The sequence below is a fragment of the Ochotona princeps genome, chromosome X (genome assembly GCF_030435755.1).
Source record: "Ochotona princeps isolate mOchPri1 chromosome X, mOchPri1.hap1, whole genome shotgun sequence".
NCBI lineage: Eukaryota > Metazoa > Chordata > Mammalia > Lagomorpha > Ochotonidae > Ochotona > Ochotona princeps.
This window is the reverse complement of record NC_080865.1, coordinates 8,484,275-8,499,048: the sequence shown is the minus strand read 5'-3', so window position 1 is coordinate 8,499,048 and position 14,774 is coordinate 8,484,275.

The window sequence follows — 14,774 nt, the reverse complement described above, 5'->3', positions numbered from 1 at the left end:
GAAGGAACCATCACTTCTTTTTTTCTGTAACAAAATATTCTGATCTTGTAGTTGGTTTAGAATTTAATCTGTACATTTGTGACTCGTTTTCCTTTATAAATATTATGAGGAGGTCCAGGGCAAGTCCATAGGGTAAAATATAGATGAATAAACAAGCTGTTAGGCCCAAGGGCATGTGGTGGCGAGAGCAAGATAAGCAGAGATACCACAGGCAGCAAATAGCCACAGGTGTGCCCTTCAGGACACTAGTGCATTCAAAGGGGTGCCGTGAGTGTCTTCTCTTGAAACACACAACCAGGGGCCAGGATATGCTAGTAAATCAGTCCTTAGGGGAAGACAAATGTTGATTTCTAGCACTTGCCTCTGTCTATGGTATAAATACTCCTACTATGGCCAATTTCAAGCTGCCAGCGTGATGCCATTGTGAGGAATGTGGAATTGGAAGGACATGTCCTTAGTAGGCTCTCGGGAACCTATTGGGGCAAGCTCCAGCACCAAACAAATCCCTGCTTAGGGACAGATTTACGGTCTGTTTGTCCTCCATCTGTGGACAGTCCCAACAAGCTGCTATTCTGTAGCGATTGATGGAGGTCAGTTCTCTGGACCACTCTTTGGGCTGTTGCTTTTGTCTGATTGGAAGAATGTAGCTGAGGAAGTCTCTGTGGTGCTGTCCAGCACACACCTCTAAAGGCAGGTTGCTTCCTTTGCCCTGTCTGCCTCAAGAACAGATCTTCGTGTCCTTTGTAGGATCCGGAGGAGACAGGGCACTGGTAAGTATCCAGGTAAAGTCCCACGTGAGGCAGTGTCTCCTCCCCAAATTAGCTTCCTTTCTCTTATTTTTACATAATCCAACTCAAACATATTTCCCTTGTCATGGTCAGAATATTTTTTTTAAAAAGATTTATTTTATTTTTATTGGAAGGTCAGAAATACAGAGAGGAAGAGATATAGAAAGGAAAATCTTCTGTCCATTGATTCACTCCCCAAGTGGCTGCAACGGCTGGAGCTGCACCGATCTGAAGCCAGGAGCCAGGAACCTCTTCTAGGTCTCCCACATGGGTGCAGGGTCCCAAGGCTTTGGTCCATCCTCGACTGCTTTCCCAGACACAAACAGGGAGTTGGATGGGAAGCAGGGCTGTCGAGATTAGAACTGGCGCCCACATGGGATCCTGGAGTGTCCAAGGCGAGGACTTTAGCTGCCTTTAGCCCAGAATCTTAGTCAGTGCTACAATGCATATGACCTTAGCATTTCCTATTAGTCACTGACCAGCTTTTAAATTAATCACCTTTTCAAGTTAATCTGTGCCACTACAAAATAGCTTCATCTAATGTAACTCCAGTGTAGCTGATTCTGATAGCTGGAGTAAATGAATAATCATACCTGCTGAAATTTTCTTGTGGACTGATCCATTTCAAGTGTCTATCAGTGATGCCCACAGGAGAACACACACTGACTAGCTTGGGTTTTCCCTTTTATTTGATCCATAATACGTATTTCCTCCCCATTCCATATCTCAATGTCCAGTTGAATGGTTCTACAGGTATTGTGGCCCAAGCCATAGTGTCTCCATATATCAGCTGAATGGTACCAGAATGTTTACATTGTATAGGTAATAGAAGCAAAAATTATATGTAATACCCCAGAACTTTCACAGGAAAATAAATCTTGTTAACGGAAGGACTGGGGTGGGGGTTAAACACAAAATCATCAACCTCAACATAGTTAATGAGGTCTCAGAGTCCTTTGAATTCTCAATAGCAGGTGAGGTGTGCAGGCTTGGAGGCAGAAACTGGAAGAAGCTTGAATTTCCCAGCAAGAGCAAGCAGAGGCATTGAGAAGACCGGAGCAAGCTTCCTGAGGAAGAGATTGAAGTCAGGGAAAACAAGGAGGAGGGGATCTGATCACAGAAGCCTGAAAATAAAGACCTGGAAAAAGAAGCAATGTCTGATGGGGCTTTCTGTGCAGGAAACGCGCCCTTTCCTCCCTTTGCCCCTCCCCACACACCTCCCCCTAGGAAATCTTCATTCAATTCTACCCTTCTCACTGCTTGCTGGGGGTGGAATCTAACAGTGAATGTAAATAAAGGTTGTGTCAGGATTTACATATGCAGAAAAATCAAGCCCTTGCATCAGAGTCCTGAATGTCCGACTTCTGCCTTGGACGTGAAGGGAGGTCTTAGCCAGAAAAGATTTAGTGTTTGTTGATCTGTTCATCGCCATCGGTTAAGTGGGGGTGGAGGGTATTTACCGGGCTCAGGTGGAGGACCCGAGGCTAGAGTCAGGGGGTTTCCTTTCGGGAGAGCCTCCAGGCTTCTGGAAGCCCTCCTTGTGCTATCTCGAAATACACCTGAGCCTCCTGTCCCTAAGGATGCTGCTCTGGAGGGGCACACCCCACTGGCAATGATCTTATCAGATGCAGAAGAGTGGCTTACACGCAACAAAGGCATACTGCTTTGTTTAAAAAAAAAAAATACCCCAGAATTAATAACTATTTCATTACCAGGTGTAATCAGTTTGAAATGTTAAAACAGATGACCACACTGGGTGGCTTAAACAACTAACATTCATTTCTCTCAGTTTCACAGGCTAGGAAGACCAAGGTGCTGACAGATCCTATTTGTGGTGGGCACCTGTTTCCTGCTTTGCAGACGGCTCGCTTCTTGCATTCTTCCAGGGCACAGGGGATAAAGAGCTTTCTAGAGTCCCATCCATAAAGCTATCAATCCCATTCACGAGAGCTTCATGTTTATGATTAATTAATTACTTTCTGAAGATCCCACTGCCTCACAGCTTCACTGTGGGAGTTAGTGCTTCAATATATGGATTTAGGCTGGACACAAACATTTGATTCACAACACAGATATTTTTCAAACATTTGGAAACTTTGTGTGCGAAGAGGAAGCTCAGGGATCCTTATCCATAAAATAATGCTTTTACCTTTATGGGGCTAGTGTTGTGGCACAGCACGCTGGTTAAACAGCCACCTGCAATGCCAGCATCCTGTATCAGCCAGGGATCAATTCTCTGCAGATCCAGTTCCAATACAACTCTGCTAATGTGCCTGGGAAAGCAGTGGAAGATGGCACAAGTCCTTGGGCCCCTCCCACTCCAGGTTCCTGCTTTCAGCCTGGTCCTGCCCAGCCTTTGAAGAAATGTGAAGTATAAACCAGTGGATTTTCTCTCCCTTAAATAAACAGATAAATCTTTTTTCCAGAAATGCATGCATATCTTATTTTTTATTGTTTTATGCTGCAGTTCCATAGGTTCTGGGATTTCTCCCCCACTCATAACATCCTCTCCCCACCCCATTGATTTCCCCTGTAGTATTACAATGGGTGGTCTTTCAAGAACAGTCATAAGTCCATCATTTAGCTATTGAAGTGTTTCCCGACATTGCAGGCATGGACAACGTCAGAGAGTCCAGCATGTTAAGCCAGGATATCTTCAACTGTTTCACTGGGAGTCCATCTTTGGTCTGGATGCATAGAGACATACTGCAGTTTGTATCCATATCTGAACATATCAGTCTCTGCTACACTTCTGTTATACATCCCCTTAAATACAAAGCCAGAAAACACAGTCCACAACAGGGAGAAAAACAGAAAATTTCCATCAATATGAAGTTAAATAACATGCTACAGAATGACCAATGTGTCGCTAAAGTGATGAAAAAAATAAATCAAAAACCTTCTTGTAGAAATTGATGCTACTGCATGACCCATGTGGCACTGAAGAAAAGACGACAAAAACAAGATCAGCATTGCCCATGGGATGTAGCAAAAACAGTGTTACAATGGACTTTTACAACCTTAGGTGCGTACAAGCAATCAAAAAGTCTCTTATGGATGATCAAGTAATGAATAGATAAATCTTAAATCTATCGTTATTTGATAGGCAGACTTACAGAGAAAAGGAGAAAGAGAGAGAGAAGAGAGAAGAGAGAGAGAGATATCTATTTTCTGGTTCATTCCCCAAATGACCTCAGTGGCTGGAACTGGAATAAAGCCAAGAATCGGGAGCTTCCTCCAAGTCTCCCACACTGGTTCAGGAGCCCAAGGACTTGAGCCATCCTCCGCTGCTTTCCCAGTCCATAAGCAGGAGCTGGATGGGAAGCGGAGTAGTTGGGACTGGAACTGCTGCCCATATGGAATGCTTGTACTGCAAGGCAGAGAATTAGCCTGTTGAGCCATCATGAAGCCCCTAAAATAAATAGATAAATCTTTTTTTAAAATAATATTTTTTACTTTTAAGTGTTTGTGTCCAGTTTATTTAAATGTTGGTGAAGAATGAAGATACATTTTATTGTAGATAACAAAAAACCCTTAAGCTTGTCAAATCTGGGTCCACTGCAGTGGAATAGTAGGTAATCCTCCACCTGCAAGCACCAACTTTCCATATTGGTGCTGGTTCAAGTTCCAGCTGCTCAAGTTCTGGTCCAGCTCCCTGCTAATGGCCTGGAGAAAGCAACAGACAATGGCCCAAAGCCTTGGGCCCTGCACCCACGTGGGAGACCTGCAAGAAGCTCCTGGTTCCTGGCTTACGATCAGCTCAGCTCCGACATTTGTAGCCATTTGGGGAGTGAACCAGAGGGTAGAAGATCTGTCTTCCATGAAAAGATCTCTCTTACTCTCTCTTTCTTTCTCTCTGTAACTGGCTTTTAAGTACAATAAATAAATAAATAAATACATCTTTTAAACAATTTCTCAAGTCCACTTTTGCAAAAAAAAAAAAATGGGGCCCGTTTTCAGATATAAAACAGTTTTTTGGATCTGTTTTGAAGAAAATGTGCCTCATTGCATTTTTATAATGTTCTGAAATTTTAATCTCCAAATATGATTTATTGGGAAGCTAACTGTTTGGGGTAGGGGGAAAGAAGTACAGGAGGTTTGACTTAATACGGCTTGGTGGTTATCAACAGTTTGTGCTCTCTTTCCAAGGTGTGAAACCTCTGTTCGGAGGAACTGCCTACATGGTGAATCCAGTTCTCTCAGTGGTCTCCTCCTCTGATTCATCCCAGTGACCAATGCTTGCTAGTGGAGTCTAAGTGTTGTTGCATGGCCAGATAAGTGACTATGCCTTCTCCGTGATCTTTTTCTCCATCTCCCAGCTAAATAAAGGGGACCACTAGGGTCCTGGAGAACAATTAAGTCACAAAGATATAAGGCCACCAACACCAACAGTTAAGAACACCATGGATTTATGAAGCAAGACTGAAACATGAATGAAGCTATTGAAATTGTATCCTGGTCTTTTATAGCAGGTAGTGCATATGTTTAAAAAATTTCCATGACACAATTTTGTAGATACAGGAATTTCCCCCTTTCCCTCTAAATACACTATCTTTAACCAGCACAAAGTGGCACCAGGGATTTTTTCCAGCCACCAGCCTCATACAAAGAATATATAACCTTGGAATGCACAAACTCCATGCAGACTTTTTAACTTTGAAACACATTTAAGAAAATTATGCAAAAATAATCTCTGAGGGTGATGATGAGGGATGTTCGTTGCTGACTCCTCAGTGTGAGCTGGATTAGGTCTTAGAAAGGGCATGGGTAGCTGGGTCATATAATAGATTAATTTTCATTTGCCTAGTGCTTCATGCAAAATATAAGATCAATAAATTTGTAGGTAAACATATATGTACATATATTCATTTAGAGAAGCTATATAATGGAGACTAGTATACCGAGAAGTGAAGATATATTGCAGTATGTATCTCCACACCTGAATAAAAGATGGACTCTTTTTTGTTTTTTTTTTTTTAAGATTTTTATTATTATTGGAAAGCTGGATATACAGAGAGGAGGAGAGACAGAGAGGAAGATCTTCCATCCGATGATTCACTCCCCAAGTGAGCCACAACGGGCCAGTGCACGCTGATCCGAAGCCGGGAACCAGGAACCTCTTCCGGGTCTCCCACGTGGCTGCAGGGTCCCAAAGCTTTGGACCATCCTCGACTGCTTTCCCAGGCCACAAGCAGGGAGCTGGATGGGAAGTGGAGCTGCTGGGATTAGAACCGGCGCCCATATGGGATCCCGGGGCATTCAAGGCGAGGACTTTAGCCGCTAGGCCACGGTGCTGGGCCCCTAAAAGATGGACTCTTAATGAAACTGTTGAATATATCTTGACAAAAGAATGGTTTACTTTCTACCATTGACAATACCTGAAAATGTCATGATAAACAGATAGCAGGATGATGTACTTGTCTGTTGTTGAAGGACTATACTGTTGTAATAATATAGGCTAAATCATTTGGGGGAAGCCATTAAGGAGATGGAATCTGTGAGCCTGTGAACTGTAGCATAAAAAGAGATAAAAGAAAAAAGACATATAAGAAGGAGGAGGAGGAAAAGAAGAAGGAGGGGGAGGAGGATAAAAGGGACCTAGAACTGGACCCCTAAGGGGGTCACTTAGGAATTTATTCATTGGAAAAGACAAACATACTATAAGGCAGGCAGCTTAAACAGGAGCCTAGGAAATGAAGCTTCCAGGGAGAAGAGTCACAATGTGGGCTCAATAGGAGTATCAGCCTGTATGAGTAAAGCTTAGAAAGTAGAAGAAACAAAGAAGTTGGAGATAATGTGAATGCAGATGTGGGAAGACTGGTTAGAACTGGATTTGGAAGAAGTATCATTTATGCAGTTGTGCCTCATCTGTAGGGCTGAGGGCCCTCTGCACTTTCCTCTGGGTTCCCCAGGGTCCTCCTAACCCACCATATCTTCAGGTAAAATCTAAAAGCCATACTGAAGCAAATATTCCAGCTAGGAGAAGGCTTCCTGCAATTTATTTTTCTAGGTCTCTTTTTCCCCCCAAAGATTGAGCTGTTTATTTGAAGGGCAGAGTGAGCAAAAGGGCAGGGAAGGAGAGAGAGAGAGAGGGAGATCTCCCACTCATTGGTTTATTTCCTAGATCTAGGCTGCAACAGTCATGTTTGGATCAAGTCAAAACCAAGAATGTGAAATCCATCTAGGTCTGGTGACAGGGGCCTAAGCACTTGAGTTATTTTCTACTGCCTCTCCAGCCATATTAGCAGGAAGTTGCATCAAAAGTGGAGCAGCTGGGACTCAAATCCCCATATGAGAATACCAGCATCTCAAGCAGTGGCTCTGTGACTGTGCCACCCCTGTGGTTTCAGATGATTAATAGGACACAAGCAGGGGTGTGTGAAGATAGAAAGCTAGCAGGGAGCAGGGGGCTGATGAGAAGACCATCTTGGTCACCCAGAAGAAGTCTGACTCTTCATGAGTTTGATACAATTCAGGTGGCCCAAATGAGACAGTTGTATGCCCCAGATCAGCCTTCAAACCTGGCACCCTGAAACCATATTTGTTTGGTGACCTGTTAAAGATGATCAACCAGTCCCACTCTGCTTCCCTCATCTCCTCTCTTTTTGGGCCCAAGCCTGGGCTGTCAGGATACTGGGAGAGGAGGGGTGAAGAGCCAGACATTTCTCCATTAGGTTAATTTATTCCGAGAGACAAGATGTAGCAAGTAACTAAAAGCAAATTCCATTGAGGATAAGGGGTTGTAATTGCCCTGGAAAAGGAGTTGCTTTCCCAACATATAATAGATGTCTTTCTTTTGGTCACTATTCTGGGACTTGTGGGTCTTAAAAAGAGACTGTGTACCTGATGTGCATTAATGAGGGTCCCTCGGAGTAAGAACAAGTTGTTGAGGGCTGTCGTCTGAAAGGATGCTGCTCTTGGCATTCCTGGTAGAGAGCACTCTTCTAGGAAGAACTTCCTTTGATCAGCATGTTTATTGGCCACAATTTCACTTGCACAGAACAGAAATCAGTCCAGTGACATTGAAAAAGACAAGGACTTCACATTAGGGAATAAAGTATTTACAGAATCGTTAGAAAGGTTGAAAAAAGGAACCTCTAAATGTTCAAGAATAAGTACCAGGACAACCATGAGAACTGTCACAGTGGGAAGCATAACTCTTCCACCATCAGCTGGCAAATCAGGAGGTTTCTTTCGTACCAGCCAGATGCTGGATCAAGCCCAAATACTAAGTGCTGCCACAGCTGTTGGCCCTATAAGGTTGATGCCTTATCTGAGGTCCTGAAAAGTGGAAGTTGCCAATTTTTCTGTTGCTCCAGCCCATTCTTGGTACAATCTTAGTGGCAAAATAGATCTGACTTCTTGATGCTCCCATCCTCACCTGAATCATTTTTTTTGAAAGAGAATGCACATGTACGTGTACACACACACATACACACCTGAATAGCTGAGTCTAAATTGCATGTATTGCCTTGTTTCTCAGGCATAATAGAGTTTTTAGCTTTCCACTCTCTATCACAAAGAAAGGCATGCAGGAGAGGGGTTGCGAGTGCTCAACAAGCCAATTACTGAGTTCACCACGAGTCACTTCTTATTCTGAAAAAAGCTCTCGTCCTTGACCCTGACCCTCTGAGGCTGGTCTTTCCTGATACAAAGCAGGCCCAATTAGATTGAAACAAAAAACTTGAATTTCTAAAGCAAAGCAAATAGTGGCAATATAATGTTACTGCACTGAGAAACATTATGCTGAGTAAAAGCTTCACGGATGGAAGTGATACAGACAACCAAAATATATGTATAGAACAACTAGATCTGTAAAGTGAATATTACTGTGTCAGAAAGACACTGAAAGTTGAGCAATGACTTTTGAGAGATGAAAGTAAATTTTAAAATATGACATCAAGCAACACTAAGCATTATGGAAAAATACAGGCACCCTGGGAGCACATTTCAAATCTGTTGAAAGTTTGTCTGTGGTGGAGGCAGAAGATGGGAGAGGATGGTTTGGGGGTAAAGTAAAAAGCAGGGAGCTGCAGGGAAGGGTCGTGTTTTCAGATGACTGGCTGAGGGAAATCTTCAGCAAAGCAGTGCCGGGAACTCTGCACAGCAGAGACTCCAGAAGCCAGCAGTGGGAGGAGGGGTGACAGAGCTCACCATAGCCCCACCCTTTCCCTGAATCAGAGGGTCTCCATCTTGCCAGGAAGAATTAGAAAGCCCTGCGATGTCTACCACCACCACAAACCTGCAGCCCCACAATCCTCAATGGCTTCCAATCCAGTCCAAAACTGGGGTCCCAGTGACTGCTTCGCCCCAAACAAGGAACCTGCCCTTGTCTCCCTCACCAAAGCCCCAGCCCTGCCAGACTCAACTTCCTCAGATCCCCACAGTAATCGCAGGTTATGCTGGGGGGATGCTATCGTGGCATAGCCTCTGTTAAACTCCATCCCTTCTTAGGGGACAGTGAGGAACCCCATCATCACCAGATGCCCCCAGAGTTTCATAGAACTGAAAGCAGACCCCTCTGCGTCCTACAGCTGTGGGACCGCTGGTCACAAGATCTGGAGCCATGCTACCTCGCTCTGCATGATATAGTACTGCCCCCGCCTCCGCTTGTTCGGGGCTTAGGCCAACAGCAGCCAATGCCAGAGCCCAGAGGAGCAAGCCTGAGGAAGTTTCCATGTGCGTCCCATAACACAGGGTGCTGGGTGGCCAGGGCCCCAGCGCCATCGTGGCATGCCCCATGGGAACTGAGGGTAGTCTCTTTTGCATCCCGCAGCTCTAGGACTGTGGTTGCTGGTGCTATCGTCCCTGGAGCAACTTGCAGTCACCAGTGGCACCTAGAGGAGGGTGCTCCAAGCATTCCTCTGCTGCAGGCTGGAGGTGCTTCAGGCGCTGCATTTGTCAGTGACCATCCTCTGTGTGGAAACTGAGAAAGAGCCCCTCTGAGACGTGCAGCGCTGGAACGAGGACTGTGGCAGACCCAGGTCTTCCAGTGCACAACCCCCAGCGTAACCTACAATCTTCCCCTGGGATGTGCACATGGTGCCCTTCCTGTCTTTTAGTTCCGGAATTGTGACTATTAGTGTATATTCCTCAGAATCATCTCAACGCATCCCATGGGAACTGAAGAACGGAACACCTACATTCTAGTGATCCAGGCCGTTGCCTGTGCAGGCACAATCCCCAGGATAACCTGTGTTTACCCCGTTGCACCTGGGCAAGAACCCCTCACAGCTCCCGTACTGAGACTAGGGTTTTCAGTCCTTTAAGCCCCACATCAGTCAAACCCACCCTGCAGGTCCTGGTTTACAGTTAGGAATAAATTTAGTCAAACAAGCAAAGGATGTTTACGATGGAAATTAGAAATCACTTAGTAAAGAAATCATCAAAGACACAAAAATGGAAAGATATCCCTTTTGTCATGGATTGGAAGAAATAACATAATTGAAATGTTCATATTATCCCCAAACAATCCATAGTTTCAATGAAATCACCATTTAAATAACAAGGGCATTTTTTATACGATGAGAGAAAATAATTAAAAAAAATTTTTTTTGACTAGAAAATTGGATATATAGATAACAGGAAGAGAGAGAGAGAGGAAGATCTATCTAATGATTCACTTCCCAAGTGGTTGTAACGGCCGGTGCTGTGTCGATTCGAGGCCAGGAGCCAGAAGCCTCCTCTGGGTCTCCCATGTGGGTGTAGGGTCCCAAGGCTTTGGACCATTCTCGACTACTTTCCCAGGCCACAAATAGAGAGCTGATGGGAAGTGGGGCCGCCAGGATGAGAACCAGCGTCCATATGAGATTCTGACACATTCAAGATGAGGACTTTGGCTACTAGGTTACTGCACTGGGCCCCATAATTCTAAAAATTTTATGGAACCAAAAAAGGCCCAGAATAACCAAGGTACTCATGAACATAAACAAACAAACAAATAAATAAATGACCACAGAGCTATAATAGTTAAAACAGTGTGCTATTGGCATAAAAATTGGTACATGGATCAATGAAACAGAATAGAGAAGACAAAAATTAACCTAAGTATACATAAATAATTGATTTTAGAGAAAGTGTCAGAAATGTATATTGGAGAAAGATAGCTTATTTTTTAAAAAAAAAAAGGTACATTTATATCTATCTGAAAGAGTTATATAGAAGGAGGAAGGTAGGGAAGGGTGAAGAGAGGGAGAGCGGAAGAGAGAGAGTAAGAAAGAGAGAGACAGGGAGAGAGATTCTTCATCTGCTGGTTCACTCCCCACATGGTTACAATAGTTGGGGCTATGCTAAGCTGAAGCCAGGAGTCTATAGCTTCTTCCAGGTCTCCCATGTGGGTGCAAGGGCCCAAGTACTTGGGCCATCTTCCACTGCTTTCCCAGGTGCATTAGCAGAGAGCTGAATTAGAAGTGGAGCAGCCGAGTTTCAAACTGGTGCCATTATGGGGTCCTGATGCTGCATGCAATGACTTACCTTGCTACACTATAATACTATCCTCAAGGAGAACCTTTTCAATAAATGGTGCTTGGAAAAGTGTGTATACATATGTAGCAAAATGGGATTAAATCCCTACCTCTCATTATTATATGAAAAAATCAAATCAAGATAAAAACCTAACTATCATACCTGAAACTATGAATTTGGTGGAACAAAAATGTGAAAACACTTCAAGATATTGGTATGGGCAATGGTTTTGGATAAGGCCCCAAAAGCACAGGCAAAAAAAAAGAAAACAAAAACCTAGGCAAATGGGATTATATAAAACTCAAAAGCCTCTGCACAGGAAAGCAATCAGTAGAGTGAAGAGCCATCCTACAGAGTATGAGAATATATTTGCAAGTTATTTATTTGACAAAGGATTAATATCCAGAATATATTAATAACTCAAGAAACTTGACAACAAAAAAGGAACCAATCAAGTTAAGAAATAAGCAAAGGAACTGTTCCGGCATTTGTCAAAAGAAGAAATTCAAATAAACAACAAATACATGAAAAAAAAAATTGCTTAATATCCATCAGGCTCAATAGCTATCAGGGAAATGCAAATCAAAATCACAGTGGGACATCACTTTTCCTACTGGAGTGGCCATTAGTAAAAGACAGAGTAACAAATGCTGCGAGGAAATGGAGAGAGGTGAGCTCTCATACACTACTGGTAGGAATGTAAATTAGTGCAACCACTATGGCAAACGATATGTAGATTTCTTCAACAAACTAGAAATAGAAGTATTGTGTTACCATCAGTCCCACTACTCAGTATGTATTCCAAAAACAGGAACACACTGTATCTAGGAGCTACTGCATCACCATGGTTGTAGTAGCACTGGTCATTGCAGCCAAGCTACGGAATCCACCGTAGTGTCCATCATCAGCTGCATGGATAAAGAAAACAGGGCCTATATACACACACAGTGGAATAGGATTCAGCCACGAAAGCATGAAATCTTGTCATTTGTAGTAGAGTGGAGGACATCGCATCAAGCGAAATAAGCCATAGGAACACCATTCTCCCATAAGAAGAACATGTAGAATCTTAACAACAAAGCCTCAATCTGAACACAGAATGGTGATTATTAAAACCTGAATAGAGAGTCTGGATATTAGGTATCAAGTCAGAGTTAGACTGAAGGAATACATTTTTAGTACTACTCAGCATAGGGGAGTGACTGTAGTTCTCAATAAACTAGTGTATGTTTTATGAATAAATACAAGAAATGGGCTCTGAGGGGCAATGCTGAATACTCTGATTTGATCAATACAGTTTGATACATGTAGTGAAATGTCACAGTGTAGCTCATAAATATGTACTATGATAGTCACTGAAAAAAAAATTGCAAAAGATAGCAACTTTTCACCGACAGTTTTTTGGTGAAAGTTTTTTGATGGCGTTTTCACCAACGTTTGAACTGCCCTCATGTATCACTATTGTTAACTGATTTAAAAAACATAAGCAATGTCCGGGCCCGGCAGCGTGGCCTAGCGGCTAAAGCCCTCGCCTTGAAAGCCCCGGGATCCCATATGGGCGCCGGTTCTAATCCCGGCAGCTCCACTTCCCATCCAGCTCCCTGCTTGTGGCCTGGGAAAGCAGTCGAGGAAGGCCCAAAGCTTTGGGACCCTGCACCCGCGTGGGAGACCCGGAAGAGGTTCCTGGTCCCGGCATCGGATTGGCGCGTACCGGCCCTTTGCGGCTCACTTGGGGAGTGAATCATCGGACGGAAGATCTTCCTCTCTGTCTCTCCTCCTCTCTGTATATCCGGCTTTCCAATAATAATAAAATCTTAAAAAAAAACAAAAACATAAGCAATGTAAATTGCTTAAAGTAGTTCTAAAATTTCTTCACATACAGAAACTGACTTGCCAGCTGAGCATCGGCAGCGCCCACATTTTCTCACAGAGCATTGTCCTCTGGGCCATTAAGATGCAGCATTTTGTCAGAGTAGCCCACTGTAGTCTGTGGGATTTTCTTCCAAAATGCTTCTAAGTTGCAAATTTTGGCTTGGGGAGTTCTTGCTTGGTCTGTGAAAAACACTCCTGTGGAATGACAAAGAACAAATTAACAAATTACAAAGAACAAAACACAATGGAGCTTCAGTTCCTTGCAAATTCTCCTCCTTGCTTTGGACCTCAAATAGGCTTGGGGGCTGTTCTGCATGAAAAGGTGGGATTATGGCAATTCCTCCACATTTCAGGTAACTACTGCTCCATGACAAATTGCTCTGTCACAGATTGCTGTTTCCAGCTACCACTATTTCTTATGCTAATATGCCCTTGTGATTTGAACTTTGCCCCAAAGCTCTTTACTTTTAACTTTTTAAATAATGATTGACTCACAAAAGAAGTTGCAAAAAGACTACAGAGAAGTCTTGTATAGCCACACCTAGCTTCCCCTATTGGTGATATCTTACTTGACTATAGTCATGTTGTCCAAATCAGGGAACCAATTGTTATAACAGAATAAACTACATTATAGTTTTCACTCAGACTTAGCCAGTTTTGGTATATGCTCATTTATTCTGTATGCCTGTGGGTCACTTTACTTCAAAATATTTCAAAGAGGGCCCTGCTGCGCGGTAGCCAAGTGACTAAAGTCCTCACTTTGCAGGCCCAGGATCCCATATGGATGCTGGTTTGTGTCCCGCAGGCCCTGCTTCCCATCCAGCTCCCTGCTTGTGGCCTGGGAAAGCAGTTGAGGATGGCCCAAAGTCTTGGGACCCTGTACCCGTGTGGGAGACCTGGATGAATCTCCCAAGGCTTTGGGCCATCCTCAACTGATTCTCATCGTTTGATTTCCAATGCCTTAACACCTGCACACAGTTGTCAGTCCAATCTAATATGTACTTTTTTGTTTGTTTTTGCCTTCATGGACTCATCAAACTAAAGGTAAGGGTTATCAGGTAGTTGGCCATAGGCCTCAACAATCTTATTAAAATCTTTATACCTGTCTCATTCTTTATATACTATCTACAGGACTGGTACTATGAGAGATGCGTGTCTACTCATATAGTTCTATGAGGTTTTCTACTCACAGGGTCATTTCTGAGTTGAAAGAATTCTCCTTTGGCATCACAACAAAATGTTTGAATTGGGTGATCTTCCATTGTGGGGTCATTGTCTTTCATAATCGAAACTTAACCTAAAACACACACACACACACACACACACACACACACACACACAGACAGACAAAAAAAAAAAAAAAAGAAAAGAAAACAACCAAAAATACTACCACCAAGAAGAGCCAGTCCTAAGAAATACAAGCAAAATTTACCTAAAGTTATTCCTCTAACCAGGGGCCACTGGGAAACGATTCTTGCGGGGAGAAGGGACACTGCTTCTAAACCATCACCATTTGGGACAAGTAGAAAAGTAGGACTCCCTTCAGTGTTCACTTCTTTCCACCTCACAATGTTGCAGGTTCGCAGCATCAATAGTTTCAGGTGTACTAAAAATGTCTGTTTAGTATTGGAGCCTTTTAGGGGTTAAGTT